General features: G+C 37.4%; 1 long non-coding RNA gene across 1 annotated transcript; it reads left to right on the plus strand.

The window, feature by feature from the left end:
- The first annotated feature begins 17,534 nt into the window (after positions 1–17,534).
- On the plus strand, positions 17,535–18,226 carry LOC121051687. The gene is made up of 3 exons (XR_005806483.1): positions 17,535–17,600; positions 17,725–17,850; positions 18,108–18,226. It is a non-coding gene; the product is annotated as an uncharacterized LOC121051687 (long non-coding RNA).
- The last annotated feature ends 990 nt before the right edge of the window (positions 18,227–19,216 follow it).

The raw sequence follows: 19,216 nt of genomic DNA on the forward strand, positions 1-19,216 counted from the left end.
CTGAAGTCTACCACAGATGAGCCCACAAGCATTTATGAGGATAATGCTGCTTGCATTGAACAAATGAAGCAAGGCTACATCAAAAGCGACAACACCAAGCACATATCGCTCAAATTCTTCTATAATCAGCAACAACAGAAGCTTCCCAAGATCAAAGTGAACCAGGTTCGATATGAGGACAATGTGGCAGACTTGTTTACTAAGTCATTGCCCAAATCCACGTTCGAGAAACATGTGGCAAGAATTGGCTTGCGAAGGTTATCTGAACTCCTATGATCGTAGTCATCAGGGAGAGGCGTAGACATTAGAGGGAGATGTCTACGTGTTCATCTCGAAACGTGAAGGGTGTGTTGTGCTCTTTTCCCCTTCGACCGATGTTATTTTTGTCCCATTGGGTTTTTGTTACTCGGCAAGGTTTTTAGCGAGGCAACGAGAGAAGCACCGCGTTTGGGCGACACAAGGAGGAGTGTTCAAGTAAATCTCTATTTGTGTCTGGCCCAAACTCTAGGTTACTTGACCTAGTGGTAATAGGGTTTAATTAGAAGAATCTAGAGATTCTTATTCGATGTATGATTATCTTTCCTTGTATGATTTAGATTCTATGCATTGTAATCCTCTATATAAAGAGGCCCATATTATCAATAAGAATACACAACGATTTTCTCTTAATTCCTGTTTCTCTAAAACAATATAAATTTTTCGGTATAATTATTGTCCTTAATTGTCATTTTATAGTAGGTTATATATGTCATTTAATAATTCATAGTAGAGTGAGGTCAAGTGAACAGATTTGGAAGTCCCAATAGAAACTCTCAATAAGTTTTAATTAAGCAAATAAAGCTCGATGTTAAATTTTTGAAAACTCTGTAATTGTCCTTAGGAAAATTCTACAATAGGTTAACGTATGACATGCATACAATTGCCTTAAAAGTGGTAAAATGAGTTATCAAAATAGTAATATTAGTCCTCAAAGTGGTAACATGAGTCCTTAAAGTGGTAAATTTTCTTAGTTAGCACATGAGTCCTCAAAATAGTAATATTAGTCCTCAAAGTGGTAACATGAGTCCTTAAAGTAGTAAATTTTCTTAGTTTACTACATGAGTCCTCAAAATAGTAATATTAGTCCTCAAAGTGGTAACATGAGTCCATAAAGTGGTAAAAATAATTGATGTATGAGAAATATTAACATACCATAGCTTTACCCTTGTCTTTGATTGATTAAAATTCTAAGAGTAGAAAAGATAATATATCAAGAATAGAAACGTAATTACAACCATAAAAACAGGAAGAAGAAAAAAACATTAACTACGTACTCTCATATCAGACCAAAAAAATAAAAAACCGCTCTTAGTTTTTTACTTTTGCCTTTTTTTTTCCCTTTCTAATTTGTTGTTGAGAAACAAGAAGGGTGGTTCTATTTTTACCACTTTGAGGACTCATTTTACCACTTGAGGACTCATGTGGTAACTAAGAAAATTTACCACTTTTAGGACTCATGTTACCATTATAAGGACTAATATTACTATTTTGAGGACTCATTTTACCACTTTAAGGTAATTGTATGCATGTGATACGTTAATACATTGTAGAATTTCCCTACACCTCCAATTCACTATTTTGAATACTTAAAAAGCTAAGTAAACCTCCTTAATTTTACCAAAACATCCTTAAACAATTAAACTTGTATCTTCAATAATTTGTTGTTTTTTTTTATTATAAATTTATATATATATTTTTTTATCTCTATCAATTCAACCAAGAAGAATTTTGTGAGGTAGTTGTCCACATTTTTGGTATACTGATAAGAGCACAAAGTGTGACGTTTTTAATATGTATTTTCCCTCATTTGGCTAAGTTATTATCTTAAAATTACTAATTATGACATAGTTTCTGTTTTTAGGTACTTCAAGGTCTGAAATGGTGAAAAGAGGCGAAAAGCGCAGAAATGAGCGTAAATGAAGGATAAGTCATTTTAGAAACCTTCCTCTTTCATTTTAGGAAATATTTCCTATTTTGTTTTAGGGAACTTTCTTCATTTGAACTTTCCTATTTCTGATTTTCTTGTTTTTAAAGAGAGTCCATCCCATTGAGAACTCTTGAGTGATGAAATCAAGGAAACATGAAGGATAAGATGAAGCACATAAATAATGAGGAATTCAAGGGGAGATAAAAGGGGAGTATTTATCATAATTATCTTATTCATATTGATTATAACTCTAATTAAATTCTGATTTTTCTTGATTATAGGAGTTCATTATGTGCACAATTGGACGAAGAAATTAGTGCAATTCAAAGGAGAGGAATAAAAGATGTATATGGGCACTATTCAAGGGAAAGAGAAGGAGCATTGCATGATTAACTCTAGAGATTTCCAAGATTCATTAAGGGGAAAAGAGATCAGAAAAATCAAGACTCTATCAGGAGAGAATCAAGGAAATTTGGAGGAGAAATCACCTCTAGATGATTGGCCATGATTGCATCACAAGAGAGGAGAATTCCACTATAAATAGCCGCCATTCTCTACTCCAAAATCATCACTTCTTCACGCAAAACTCAGTTCATTAGCCTATCTCTCTTCTCTCCAAAACCCTCTCCAAAATTCAGAAAAAGTCCCTTGTCGTGAAGAGCTTTAGGACTTCTCCAAGGCTGTTCGTGTTCTTGAAGGCCTAGCTGTGTGTTCTCTTGACGTTCTCCAAGCTTCCTTGAAGATAAAAAAGTGTAATCCATGACCCTTATTTATGTTTTCGTACTCTTTAGTATTGAATTTCATATTTTGATTATGAACTTTGTTATTGGAGTTGGATTTTTGTTAAGAGTTTATCTTAGTAATTTTCAGATTCATTTCTTTATGTTTTTGAGTTGTTTATGATATCTCTATAATCTGATTTCGTGCCATCCTTTTATATCTTTAAGCATATGATTTTGGTTGAATAATGATGTTAATCTACAGGTTAATAAAGCCAAATTTGTGTTCTAATTCACCTAATCATTTTAGGGTAGATATTTAAGTGGTAAAGACTATGTACAATGGTCGAGATTATATGCTACATGTTTGTGCGTTTGTAACTTCTTATGGATGCATACATGTTTGAATTCAGAATTCTAATTGCACTTAATGATTCATATTTAATATTGACGGATGCTCTTCAGTATTAACGTGATGTTTTATATGAAATATTTTAAGTTATGGACTTTTCCTAACTTAGGAGAATAAAAAGAAGAATTAAACTGGTACTTGATCACTACAGACTTGTACTTCGAATTCATTTATGATATTTAGTGTTGGCACGATTTTAGGTTGTATAGATTGAAACAATTTATTACATGTTGATATGGTTTGAAAATTCTGATTTGAGTGTGAAGAAGTCGATAATTGTAGATAGTTTTATTTGTTTTGTTTTTTATTTTAAGTAGATTAGGAATCAAATTTGAAAACCCCCCATTTTATTCTTTTATTTGTTAATTGACCTTTTTATGTAGGTGTAGCCTACAATCCCCGGATTGAACGATCCCTGCTTATCTTATACTGATAACTACATTTTGCAGGGTTAAATTGTGAGGCTATTTCAGCCGCATCATATACTTTCAATGATGAACTAGAAAGTGATTCTTGGAGGGGTCGAACAAATACACAATTATAAAGATTTTTTTGTCAATCTAGATCATAATTTTTTTGTTTGTTTTGCAATATGGATGGTTCTAGAAAATATTTTGGTTCTCAAATAAATAATAAATATCTATTAAATATAATTAAAAGGAGTTAACCTTAGATCTTAAGGAAGTAGAGTAATTTTTTTTTTTTTTAAACTTGGAAAATTCTTTGTGAACTCTAGGCGCCGCCCTGACGCCCAAAACCCTAAACACTGCATCTGCTTTGCATTAGCGCACTCACCATGTCCACGATTGATGACGTTGCCGCAAGCTTTGCATCATCCCTGGCTCTCCTTGGTGATGATGTGATTGACATCTCCAAGCTGTCGGGAGTAGATACTCGGCGCGGTTCTCAGACCTACCTCCTTGTACGCTCTCTGACCTCAAAGTCGGTTATGACGCCAGATTTGCAGTGGCATTTTAAGCGTATTTGGGTCAGGAATGCTGCATTCAAGGTCCAGGAAAGAGCACAAAAGCCTTTGTTCTCTCTTTCGATTTGTGTAAGGACAACAACAAGGTGTACACACCAGCAGTTAACCTACAAGATTTGACACCATCACTATATCCCACGGGACTACCCAAATACCATATTGGAGATCAGGCCGAGCACCCTCCTTGCCGGTGCTCCCAATGAGCAACACCTTAGGTGACAAAGGGCTTGTGCCTGTACAATAGAGCTCGGAAAAATACATGTCACGCCCCGATTTTTAAACACACTTAAAAATCAATATATATATATATATATATATATATTTATATATAATCTCATAATTATACATGTGTGATGATTCAACTATCAATACAAAATACCTGGAAAACTTTTTCCTTTTAAACCAAGTACATACTGATGCCCTGAACCCAAAATGTCAATATATACTCACTCCGCAGAGTTCTATATTACATGAGTTACGAATTAAATTGCTACAATAAAATAATAAGTAAATGCTCCACAGAGCTTACTACAAGCGGAAGTCTCAATAACGGTAAAGTCACAAAATTGGCTTCCTACCGTAAAGCTACTAGCACGCTATCTCAGTTTCAGCCACGACTACCCTGACCTGCAGGATTAGCCCCTACACCATTGAATAGTGCACCGAGTTGCCATACAACAAACCCGATAAGCTTATGAAAGCTCGTATGTGTAACTCAAAACAAAAATCCAAACAACTCACACAAATCAAGGAATAAACCCACACGAAATCACGGGATAAACCCACACGTTCGAATTAAGGAAACAACTCACACAAAATCACGGGGTAAACCCACACATTCCAATCAAGGAAACAACTCACGTCCATCATGGACAGTAAAAAAAAGATTATACTCAAGACTCTTTTTTAAAAACTCGTACTCATGAGTCACAAGTAGCTTCGTTGTTACCCCCATGAGATACCACGACGGACATACTAGAGCTCTAACTAATTATATCCACTCATCCGGCCAAGGCATGAAGTCTCGATTTCCCACCCTTGATCACATTTCGTGATCCACGATCACACTTCATGATCCACGATCACACTTCGTGATCCACGGTATAAATACCAAAACATTTAAAGGAGTCGCACTAGACCCAAAATGTTACACAATCCGGATCACACTCTGTGACCTCTCGGTACAAAGACCAAAACATTAAGCAAGTCACAATGGACCCAAAATGTTACACGAATCTAATAAAAGATTCCCCGTAATTGATTCCTGTCAATTACTCTCGGTACAAGACCCACATTTAAATAAGTCACCCGTGAACTAAAATGTTCCACATTACACAAGACTTTTCAAAACAACAGAAAACAACCCTTTCACAAAATATTGTTTCAAGAAAAGCCACAACACAAAACAATAAAATGAACGCACCCACAATTATTGTTTTATCATAACAAATCCACCAACCTATATATATATATATATATATACACACACACACGTAGACATTATTCACTCAGGAATGCTACAAATATCAACTATAGTTTGCAGTTAACTAAATAACTCCAAAAAAGATAAGGTAAACCAGTTCGTAATTGAACATTGTGAGATTACTCACCTCAGAATCCTGCTGTGTCTTCTATACAGAACCAAACTAACACTCACGCCAACAACTCTTCCAAATCACCTTGAGAAGCACCTAATCACCAATGGTCTCAAATCAGTAGACGATTCACAAGCGATTAAAGTCTGAAACCCCCATTTTGAACTAAAATCCTTAAAAGTAACGCCAATTGAGGCGAAACTTCATCCGAGACTACCCCAAAGTCTCTGGAATAGTTCTACGATCGCTATGACAAAACTACAAGTCAATAGGATGCTCGAATCCTCAAGGATCGAATAATCGAACGGTTCAAAACCGTAAAAATCATAACATATTCATACGATATCCAAAAATTGTGTATTATATATCAAAATGCTCGTATCGATGAGTAGATGATAAATAACATAGGAAACAATCCCTTTCATGGCCGGAACTCCGCCAAAGCACCGCCGCAGGTGCTGGCACAACCACCACAACGCAAAACTCAAAACCATCTTAATCCAACCGTCCAAAATGTCAAGAACACCAAATATATAGAACAACTTTAATACCTGGGGTTCAAGCCAACTCGATCTAGATCACCTTCTATTGCCGTCACAAGCCGAGGATCACTGTTCACCGTGAATTGATCCGATTCCAACATGAATTGATCAAAACCACCACCGTGGATCGATTGAGGAGGCTCATACGAACTCAAAACAGAAGGTTTGAAGCCATGACGTTGCCGGAGCTAGGATTTCCGACCGGGTCTGACTGCACTCTGGTTCGCCGCTTTACTGCATCATCGTAACCGAGAATCGACGCTAGAGGCCACCACCAGGAGGACCAGAACAAGGAGGCGAAGAGGTCTGTCCAAGTTTCGCCGCTAGAGCTCGCCGGAAAAGCCGGGTAGGGTTTTCAGGTTTGAGAGAACATAGGTTTTCTGATTTCCGAAAATTGAAGCCCAAATGAAAATAGTAAATTTCTAGAAATGGAAATTTCTATTTATAGTGGTTTCCAAAAAAATCTGAAACTTCCGTAGACCATAACTTTCTCACACGAACTCTAATTTTTGCGTTCCACATGATCAAGAACTCGCATTGACGCGTTCTACGATTTTTGTGAAGGAAGTTTTCAGATAAACCCAACGTATAAAAAGTCAACCTTTGCACCCCCTCTAAAACCATATTCTTCGAATAAAAATTCGTCCGAAACACTTCCGCTCCATCACGAACCACATACTCGTACCAACAACCACTAAATTAAATGCTAAAAAATCCTTGAAAAATATTAACGAATTTCCGGGGTACTACAATACATACCAAAAACTGATGTAACTATGAAGGGATAAGCTGTGTCCCACATCAAAGAAATGTGAAACTCCTTTCCCATGCTCAAGTATAAGAGATTAACACAACCACCATTAGGGGGGTAATAACTTCTTTCCCTTACTATTACTGTCAAAATATACGTAGAGCCTTATTCAAGCATTGGATAGGCATAAACCGTCCAGTACGGTTTATACCTCTAACGTTGTGTATTTTGATACGTACAGGGCTTTGGTGTTACCTTGATACCTACTGACGGTATAGCATTCTGTGTGACATAGCCGAAGAAATCCACTAGAAACACAAGGTACTTCGAGGCGGACCATGGTATTTTCAACGTGCACCGGTCATCATTCAGGAGTATGATGGCTTGAAATCCCTACTGCATTTCAGATGTATGAACTTTTCTTTTGGGTGAAGCTGCATAACATACCACTGATCTTAGTGGTAAAGAATACAATTGGCAATGTTGCTTCAATTGCAGGGAGGTTTTTGGAGATGGATGACAAACTATTCAAGGCCACAGGCGACATTAGGGTTCATGTGGCATATGATATTGCCAAACCCTTCTTCCTGACAAAAACCCTAAAACTAGGTCCGGGGGTTATTGAAGAAATCTCTTTTTTCTTTGAGAATTTGTTGAGTCACTGCTGGGAATGCAGCCTTATTTTTCATAAGAAAGGTGTTTACCCCTATGCAGGTAGAAAAACTGAACCAAACCTAATAAAAGATTGGTGGAAAACTATGTAGAGCTGCCTAGTTCTTTTACAGGTTTTGTGCAATAAAACTTTATTGGCGGTGCATTTCGATTCCAGGGCATTCATACGCCCATTCTTCCCCACATTGCAAGAAATTTATTTGTCCCTTGCCCCTTCTCCAAGCTATGCAAGCCAATGCTTATTCGTAGTGAAAACTTGTCGGTACCGGAGGAAGCAGACAAACAGCTTGCAAAATGCAAAACAATTAGCTTTGAAGCGAGGACGACCTGGTTCTCCTTTTTCCTGTCCCAAGAAGCTAAAACTCATGCTTGGAGATCTTGCAATGGGCAATAGTAGCTCACCGGCACCACCAAAGAAAGTGAAAATGCCTGCAGCTCCAGTCAAGCTTTCAGCCAAATCGTTGGGCCTAGTTGAGACACCGGGGGGACTGCTTGTTCTTGCAGAAGTGATGCTGCCTAGAGCTCAAAATGACTCCAGTATAAAGAATAAAAGAGGAAGGCCATTAGGGTCCAAAAACACAAACTCTTCTAAGTCAAAAAATCAAGTCTTTGCTGAAGATGTGCTCTCCTATCTGCACTCGGGGAAGCCTGCTAGCCCTAGCTTGAAGGGAAAGTAAAAGATTTAGTTTTTTACTTTATTTTGCCTATTACTATGCTTGCTTTCATATTTGAATAGGCTTGCTTGAATAAGTGAGCATGACATGTTGAATGAATTATTTAACCTTTGTATCATCGTGATATTTACTTGTATCATCGTGATATTTACTTGTATCACCGTGATATATACATGAAAAAAGAGGAAACTTAGACACGCATAAGCATGTGTAAAGATGCTAGCTAGTCGATGACCAAATAAATACAACTATTTTGAAACTTAATTTGCTCTCTCGAAGATTCATCGTAAACACCAAGCAATTCTTTTCGAATCTCACAATCCTCCATATTTGCGAGAAAAGAAAAATTAATCATCAGTGAAGAAAAGGTTGGCTAGCTAATACTCCGAACCCCAAAACATATATTTGGACACCATGTAATAGGTGTTGGTTTAAGGTAACCGAGATATGGATAGCAATTTTTTTTTAAATTAAAGAGTACATATAAGTTGTATGCCCATGTTTCATAGATAAGAACAGTACAAAATTGACTACTCTGTTTCAACAATCGTAGCTCAGAGTAGTCTATGTTAACAAAAGAATCTCACCCTGTAGGCAATCTATTTTACCTAATCTCACACGCCGAGCATGCAATTGTGGTACGGTGACACTATGTACTTCTACATGGGCTCATAGAGATGCTCTCACTAACATAGACATTTATTCTAACAAATAGTAGCAAAACTAGATAACTATAACCAAGCCCAAGTGCCTGTCTCAGGCCCAGGCCCACTGTAACCAAAGAAAGCAATAGCAGAAGCTATTCTGCCTTTGCCAATCATCACTGCTGCCACCACATTTTCCTGCGGACGACCCTTCCAGCGTGGCATCAGCTCCACCTCCCAAAAGCAGAACCCGAAAACCAATCAGTGTAGGAACTGAGTGAAGAAAAAAAAAGGAAACTGAAACCATAGTTAGCCAAAACAATGACTGATCTGAAGCCTCGATTCCTCGAACTCGACTCCAACCTGCCACCGCACAACAGAAACCTCCTTTTCAACCTCCGCCACTAACAAAAGGCACACCTATTCCAAACGTCACCGCAGAAGATCACGCTGTCTTCCTCTGCTATGCAAATGACAACCTCGAAAACACCTGTTCCAAGCCTCAAGTTTGGTTCCTCTGATTCACCCTAGGACCATGCTCGACGCCGAGAGATCGTGCCTTTGCTAGAAACGACGAAGAGAATTAGATCCGTCGCTGCCATTCTCTGTGCTCAAACCCTAGGATCGCTCGCGCCAACGTAATTTAGATATGGATAGCAATTGTAGTAATGAAATCTCCTTATCTTGACCCTCTTTAGAGAAATTTGTTCATTATTTATCAAGAAAAAGAAACACTAGCTATCTTCATGAGTTGAAGCACAATTTTCACCTAAGATACATTAAACATATCTTAATCTTAAAAAATATTTAGCCTCCTCCTGAGAAATTAGGAGGAGGCTATATATTTATATATTTTTTAATCAAGATTAAGATGTATCTGACGTATCTTAGGTGAATATATATATATATATATAGGAATTTTCTTAGGTGCGGACGTTCGTACCGAATTTTCGACATGGATTTCATATTTTCGACCACTTTCCGGCCACATTTTTACATCTTAACCGTTCAGTTTTTAGGTCCTAGTGTATAGATCATCTCTACTAAATTTCAGCGAATTTGGTGATCGTTAAGGCATCCAAAACTGCATTTTACACGAACGGACCGAATCTGTCGAACCGGAACCGTTCGTATTTATAATGGTAAATTGCAGTTTTGGATACCTTAAAGATCACCAAATTGGCTGAAATTTTGCAGAGGTGATCTATATACTAGGACCTAAAAACTGAACGGTTAAGATGTAAAAATGTGGCCGGAAAGTGGTCGAAAACAGGAAATCCGTACTGTCCGCTCGGTACGGACGTCCGCACCTGAGACGGACTGTGTGTGTGTGTGTGTATATATATATATATATATATATATATATATATATTAAACATACACTAAAAATTGGTTGCGTATTTCTCACTAGGTGCATTCTAGAATCCACATGCCGACCAACGTAAAAGATTTCAATGCAGAAAATGCAGGATCTTGTGATCTTGTCTGTGTCACTATCACTCTATCAAATTAATTGAAAAGTTTAATTTGTAAACTTGTTTGTACCTAGAACTACACCTATTTATATCCCTTTTATTTTTGGCTGAAAGCAAAGTATCACTAATTATTCTATTTCACTCCTTTCTTTGCATACCTTCCTAATTTTATTGGACCTTCTCTTGGCAGAGAATCCTGCATTTTTTCCCAAGCACAGAATCGATTATGTATTAGTTTTCTTTTCCCCAAAGAGAGAATTTGTGATATCCATATCCAGCATCTCACTTATAAACATGCATGCATGGCCATTAGCTAGTCCTTTGCCTTCCACTTTTGTTGTCTACTTGTTTAGATTTGTAGTTTTGTGATATTGAGTCCTCATCTACTACATTATCTTATGCATTTGGTTTAAGCTTTAACTATGAATTAAATTGATGTTTTAGGGACTGATTATGCATTATAATCGGGTTTATATATGTAGTGGAACATGATATGTAATGGCTTTTTCAAATGCATTATTTGGGTTGTCGAGTGTATTGAAAGATTCTATAGAGTGATTTTCTCTAACTAATACTAGACTCACAATGACTAATCACCTTATACGTAAGCTTTTGGTAGCTAATATTTAATTAATCCTTGGCTGTTGGATGGAGTTGTTAGTATTTGTAATCATTCTTATGTGGTATCAATAATTATTTTTGGTTTCTCCATAAAAGAAAATAGAAAAAGAATAGAGACTTGAGAAGATCGAATCGCATGCTCGCATATGTTCTTACTTTAAAAATAAATAAATAAATAATTGTTAAAGGAAAAGCACATTATGAAAATACAAGGACAAAATATGATTTTCTGGAAAACGAGGATTGCAGTGCACTGATCAATCCTTACTGGGCAGCAGAAACCAAAATAACAAACTAAACACCAAATTTTGGTTACGCAGTGAAAACCTCAAGTATGAGATAAAAAACACTGCGGGGCTCTTACTCTTGAGAACCCAAAATAAAGATCATCATATTGAAAATGATATGTTCTTTTACAAACTTTGAATAGCACTAGCTCGGCTATAAGATTCACACAAAATCTAATACAAAGTTTGTCTTCCTTCTAGAATTCCTTCACTTAAACGATCTTCAAATCTTGTTCTTCTTTTTCACAGTCTCCCTACTGATCTCGAGAGAGTATTATGCATATGAAACTATGATCACAAACACTTATACATGGACCAAGTGTTTCGACTCTTTGTGAAGACACAAACTCAAACAAACATGCAAGACTCAAACAAAAAATTCTTGCCTCTATCAAAATCCCCCTTTGCCGAGTATATTCCTGTAATATGTATACAACCAGCGGCAACCCTCAAAACTAAACAGAAACAACCTTAATTAGACTTCTATTAGGAAAGAGCTTTTATTCCAAGATATCCACAGAATCCTAGAATACCTAGGACTTAAAAACTACCCTTTTATTTATCAGAGAAAATCTGTTAAGAATATAATTCCATAAAGCCCAAAACCACTTCCTAAAAACTGACTCCACATAAAGGGACTCTTTGTATAGGAATGCCAATACGATAGGTACAAGAGTTGTACCTACACATTATGTGTCTTCGTCAAAGCAACTGACGAGGAGGGAATCAAGGAATTACAATTACAGCTCAATCAACATTTAGTATCAATAATGTAATCGATATTTCCATTGTAATTCTATCCCTATATAAAGGGACTATGAAATGAAATGAGTAGACCGATTCCAATCTTAATTTTACTTTTACACGTTATCAGCACGCTCAGAGCTAATAGCCAAGAGAGAAAAAAAAATCTTAGCTTCGAAAAAAAAAACTGAACCCTAGAAGAAAAAAACTTTTTCTTCTTTTCTGTCGTCCTAAATTTTTTTTTTCTTTTTCCCCGTCCATCTCATCGGCCTCAGTCCAAGATCTCCATCTTTCGCGGTGGCCTCCACTCGATCCCAGCCCACCTGCCAGCGCATCTACGCAGATTGTCCTCCACACCTAATTGCTGCAGACAGCCAATCCTGCCGCCAGAGGACCAACGCTGTCAACCTCACCATAAATCCCGACGTCAGTGGTCGACTCTCAAGGCAAAACAGATCCGAGTTCGACTCATATCTACCCAAAAATTGAAAAGCGCAATCACCGCCGATTCTGCGCTGGACACCAGAGCCTCCGCCTACAACCCTCACCGGCCAGCCGACCTCAAGCGTTGCTGCACCTGCAAGCACGGCCCCCTTGGCAAGGTTTTTAGTGAGGCAACAACTCATGCACCAATTCGTCTTTAACTTGGCACAAGGGGGAGTGTTAAAGGAAAAACACATTATGTGCCTTCATCAAAGCAACTGACAAGGAGGGAATCAAGGAATTACAATCACAGCTCAATCAGCATTTAGCATCGATCATTAATGTAATCGATATTTCTGTTGTAATTCTATCCCTATATAAAGAGACTATGAAATGAGTAGACCGATTCCAATCTTAATTTTACTTTTATAATCACTACTATTTTGTTGTCCACTTAAACTTTTTGTCCACTACTATTTTATAGTTACTTAAACTTACCTTAGGTGAGCAGGACTTTATCTTACGACTAGACTAAATGTTAGTTAACTACTTATTTGAATTTATTTTTTGTTTTTATTTTCTTTCCTATTAACATATGAAACTTTTTTGAATTTGTCTTCATTCTTTTTACGGGTGACCCATTCGTTGTTGTAATAATACAACCGATGATCACAATAGTACGTAGATTAGTCATTACAACAATCAAGCCTATCCCCCTTACCAAGTAAACCTAAAACAATCACTTGGTAAGCTAGCTATTAGAGAAAAATATATTCTTCAATGGAAAAATCAACTACTTAATAGCATGTGTGCAAACACTTGTTGTAAGAGAACAATAAGTACATCTAAGTTGGCATTTAGCGCTCTCACTAGTACAACAAGCCTAGCAAACAACGCCAATTTTTCAAGATAATTACCATTTTCCTAAAAGAAACCTTGACAAAGAATGTTCAACTACTGCCATAGCACAAGAACTTAGAACTAGAGGTGGCAAACGAGCCACTAAGCACGAGCACGCCACGGGCCCGGCACGCTTAAAAGCTGTCCGGCAAGGCCCAAACCCGTTAGTGGCCCGGCACGCCCGAGCATGTTAGAATAACGGGTCAGGCTGGGCCTAAGAATATTGGCCCGGCCCGGCCCGAGCACGATATATTATGGGCCGGCCCGTTACAAACACAAAATTTCATTTTGTTTTTAAAAATATTAAAAAAATACAATGATGAGATTTGAATATGAGACCTTTTTATTTAAAATCTCATGACAATTCTACCAATACTTTCTTTTATATTGTCAAAATAATGAAACAAAACATTATATCCTTGTTTTGACATAAGTATTTTTTTCTAAATATTAAATATATATTTATTAATAAAGACTAATCTCATAATAATACAACTATAGGATGAATGAAAGAATAATAGATATTAAATCTTCATTATATTAATAAAGATTAATCTCACAATAATATACTAAAAACAATATATTTTGAGTTTTTTCTTTCTTTCTTTCTTATAGTGAAATATAAAAAATTATTAGAAATCTAATCTTAAAAAGCTAAGATTAAGAAAATAGTTGTAGAACTTAGTTTATTTTAATTTTCTAAATAGTTAAATAAAATTAATTTTTATTTGTTCAAATTAAGATCTTAAAATCGTGTTTTATAGTGGGTAGGCACGAGCACGGCCAGTTATTAACCCAGCACGAGCACGGCCCGACACGATATGGGCTAGGTCCATGGGCCGGGCCGGGCTTAATGTTTATGTAAATGGGCCGGCACAAGCCCGACACGATAATAAATGGGCTGGCCCAAGCACGACACGACCGGGCCGGCCTGTTTGCCACATCTACTTAGAACTAAACCTCAAATACCCTAGCCTCAAGCCCAAGAGCGCATGTCATAGTTCCTAATGTCTCTGGGCCCGGCTCGGCCCGTTTGCCACATCTACTCAGAACTAAACCTCAAATACCCTAGCCTCAAGCCCAAGAGCACATGTCATAGTTCCTAATGTCTTTGGCACCTGTAATATCAACCCACATCAAAGTGCCCAAGCATGACCCTCGCCATCGCATACCTAAAATTTGCCCTCACCATCAGAAACTTGCCATCCAACGCTGCCTTTGGTCCACCTCTAGCCTCCTATTGAGATCAAGATCACCATATCTTTGCTAAATCAGTTTCACCGTTAAAGACTTCAATGTGCCTACAAATGATCACCCTATTAAGGGCAGACACCAGACTCTTTTGAGAAAGAAGACACCATATAGACGGGAGAGTCTCTTTTGGCCTCAATTGATGAGGAAAACTTTGTCCCGTTAAATATTTTAGTTTTCATTTTTATTTTTTATAGGATAATAATTTTTCCTCTTTGAATTTGTCTTTATGAGTTTTGGAATTCTATTTAAATAGAAAAGAATCACACAGTTCTGTTACAGTAAGTGAATCACAGCTATGTTTTCCTATATGTATTTTTCCTAAAGAACAAATTGCAGCCTATGATAACCACAACACATAATCACTATGTATTTGGAATACATGCAGAGTCTGAAATAGATATTTTCATGAAAATCACATCACCAATAATTGATAAAAGGGCAAATGAAATGGAACTGCCAGCAAGGAAAGAAAGCAGAACAAAATTAAAACAAAAAAAATAGAAGAAAAAGAAGGGACCAAAACCCTCCCTTCCAACTTTCCACACAGAATTTCACATTCCAATGATGCGTCGGTCCAGTCGTACAAACATGACCTTCACAAGTCACAAGCTCTTCTTTTATTCAATCATTCATTGTCGTCACATGATCCTAAGCCCAAGTGACCTATAAATAACTCCAATCTAACCAATAATAACAGATACGTACTCACTCACACACACACACACACCTATTATTATTTTGTTTCTCTCATTAACAGGAACACTAATCAAGTAATCACAAAGTCATCAAACTTATCATAAAAAATAAAAATTTTAGATACCCAATGACATGACATGCAGTTTTTTAATTGGCTGACATGAAATTGCATTTAAGTGATGTGGTTGTGATTATGTTACTTCGCATTAAATTTCTTAAAAGCAAAAGAGTTTGGATATTAATATTTTAGTAGGGCTGGGCGTCCGAACCCGAAAGACCGAGGGCCCGACCCGAACCGAGTGAAAAAGCCCGAATCGGTTCGGTTTTAGATTTGAAATTTTCGGTTCGGTCTAAAGCCCGACCCGAATATAAATTTTCGGTTCGGTCTCGGGTTCTATATTTTCAGGGCCCGAAAGCCCGAACCGAACCGAATACTGTAGCACATGCCACATGTAAGTATATGATTGGGTGTTAAATATTAAGTTAAATATTAAAAAAAAAAACTAAATGTAAAGCCGTAAACTCGTAAAGGGGTTCACTCCTTTAGTCCAACCCTAGAGAATAGAGATCAGAGAGTAGAGAGTACTCGTCTACTTGACCTCAGGTCCTCAGCCTCCCTCTCAGCCGATACCAATCAGGCAATCATGCCAATCATGCCATCGATACTCGATAGTTCGATACCAAAGTTCTGATTCTCAATCAGTCAATCTCAATCTCCATTCAGTCTCAGCCGGTTAGCCCCATATCTCAGCCTCAACCTCTTTCTCCACTCTCCAGTCTCGATCCCCAGTCTCAAGCTCTCTCCAGTCTCGATCTCCAGTCTCCTCTCTCTCCAGTCTCGATCTCCAGTCGTCGCCGTCGATCTCCAGTCGTCGCCGTCGATCTCCAGTCGTCGCCGTCGATCTCCAGTCGTCGCCGTCGATCTCCAGTCGTCGCCGTCGATCTCCAGTCGTCGCCGTCGATCTCCAGTCGTCGCCGTCGATCTCCAGTCGTCGCCTTCGATCTCCAGTCGTCGCCCTCGATCTCCAGTCGTCGCCCTCGATCTCCAGTCGTCGCCCTCGATCTCCAGTCGTCGCCGTCGAGCTCTCGATCTCTCTCTCCAGTCGTCGCCGTCGAGCTCTCGATCTCTCTCTCCAGTCTCAACCACTCTCTCCTGTCTCGGTCTCGATCTCGATCTCCAGGCTCCTCAACCTCTCTCTCCAGTCTCGATCAAATTGCTTCTGATTATCAAAGCTGAGATTGGCTACGTGAAATGATGGTATCAAAGTTCAACATGTTCTTATTTTTCCGTTTTCTTAGTTGAAAATGAACTCAATTCAATTCTTTTTCTATTGAATTATATACCGTATGATAATCTTTATTTCTCTTTTCGAACAGCTCCGAAACTCCGATTTTGGGAGAAATCTGAGAAACGAAAGTTGTACTCAAAGCAAATAGAAGTATAGAACAGGTTTGATCTTCAACATAAATGTTTCTTTGCTATATTCAATTATTTGTTGTTTTTAGTTTTCAACTTATATTTGTTTTTATGTTGTGGAGACTCTGTTTAATCTGCAGTATTAAATTTTTTTTCTTTGTGAGAACTTTGTTGGGTACTTGAATCATTGTGGTTCATTCTGCAATGATTGATCGAAAAGATTTCAAAGTTAAAGCTATGTTTTAATGTTTAACACTTTAAAAATTTTGATTACATGATAGTCTATTTGATTTCATGGATTTCTTTTGTGATCTTTGGTTAGATTGGTTGCTATTTGATTTAAATATGTCTTCAAATGTTCTTATCTGTATCATCCGTAGATCAACTCTCTCATTGTTAATTATGCAGCATGTTATTGATCTGAGCATGCTTTGGTTTTGCAATGCTTTTGATACTATATCACCAGAATAATAAGATACTGCAATGCTTTTGATACATGACTCACTTTATACTTACTTCCAATCCTTGAAATCAAAAGACCAAACCACATTCTTTAACGTTTACTCTGTCTATTAATTTGCCAAGTATCCTAATCTTGCTGCCATTGCCAAGGATGTTTTGGCAATACAAGTGAGCACAGTGGCAAGTGAGTCTTGCTTTAGCACAGGCAGAAGGGTCATTGATCCCTTTAGGAGTTCTCTAACTCCCAAAACGGTGGAAGCATTGATATGCTACCAAAATTGGATCAGATCCGAAAGCATCCACAACATTCAATATGTTCCTAGTATCGAGGACATTGAATTTTATGAAAGTGTGGAGGATGGTATGATTTTTATTTTTGGAATGGCTGCCTTGTTAATTTATTTCAAGTTTCTAATGCAATGTAGTAATGTGTACCAAAATCGGGACAGTTTTTGTTTAAACTTTGTACTTTTGTTGTTTTGCAGAACATGCAAGGGAGGAAGGTGCTAGTACAATTGATCAGCCTGAAATGCCATCTACGTCTAAATCATCTAAAGCTTCAAAGAATTCAAGGGTAGGTAATGCCGGCAAAAGTAAAGCAGCAAAATAAGGTACTGCCCCAGTAATTCTTTAAAACTGTGCGTTTTTGCATTTAAATTTATAGTTCATTTTGGTGTTTGAGCTTTATGTTTGTGCTGAGAAAGTAGTAAAGAGCTTAATCACTTAATGTATAATCTGCCTAATGTTCTGCATTTCTGTTAGTTAGTGATGATATTGGATTCATGGATTGTTCTTCTTTTTGGGGTTATGATTCAAGTAGATCAGTGTGAGTCGGAGGATTTTGATCAACTTTGAAATGTGAATGCAGAGCTGCAAGTTGGAGTTGTCATGGAGTTCTAGACCTGTTGAGCATGGGAGCCGGCCGAGCAGCAATTTGTGATTTTGTGCAAAACGGGAGGATTGTGTTCATGTTTCTGTTGCAGTTGTTGTACCATTCATATGGTGAATTTCAAATCATTGAACACATAGTTGAAATGATTGAATAAGTTGGATTGTTTTCTGTTGGACAATGGACATTGGACAATGTAATGAATGTATTTGTGGGACATTGGACAATGTAATGAATGTATTTGTGAGTTTGTGTTGTAAAAATGAAGATAAATTTGTAATGCATGATTACTGTTGTGTTAATGAGATAATTGGATATGCATTCTAGTCTTCCAGGTACCAAAATGAGTGGCAAATGACAGGGTGCATAATTGTATATGGAAAACAGGGAAAACAGGCAAACTGGAAATTGGGCCCGAAAAAGCCCGAAAAGCCCGAAAGCCCGAACCGGCCCGAACCGGTTCGGTTTATGTCGGTTTTCGTTTCGAAAAAAGCCCGAACCGGCCCGAACCGATATTCTCGGTCTCGGTCTCGGTTTCACTGATTTTTGGGCCCGACCCGACCCGAGCCCAGGCCTATATTTTAGGTATAGGATTCCTCCACTAATTTTGTCATGATCTTGGGGGACCATTTGAATTAACAGAACACCAGTTCTGCAATTTTTTTTTTTAAATTTAGAGTATTTTTCATTATTAAATAAAGACGTTATTAAGATTATCAAATAAATCGTGAATCAACTCAAGTGCTGACGAGCTCTTAAAGTTTAGATTCATTGACAACCTAAATATCTTCCATAATATCAAATGAAAATGACAAGCAATAAGTCCCGTACTCATGTTGAAGAATACGGCATAAAAGTTGTAGATAACAAGAAGAATTGAAGATTCACTGTTTATAGCTTTGCATTATGAATTACTGATCTATTATTCCACAATTTGAATCTATAATTAAATGTTGTCTATGAGTCAATTCAAAAGCATCTAACTTACAAATTAAAGACTTATATCGTACTCGTGTTTTATTGGTCTGTATATAATAAAAAAGAATCGAGTTACTCAGAAAAAAAAAAAGATTTAGAAAGATGATGTA

The sequence above is a fragment of the Rosa chinensis genome, chromosome 2, assembly GCF_002994745.2.
Source record: "Rosa chinensis cultivar Old Blush chromosome 2, RchiOBHm-V2, whole genome shotgun sequence".
NCBI lineage: Eukaryota > Viridiplantae > Streptophyta > Magnoliopsida > Rosales > Rosaceae > Rosa > Rosa chinensis.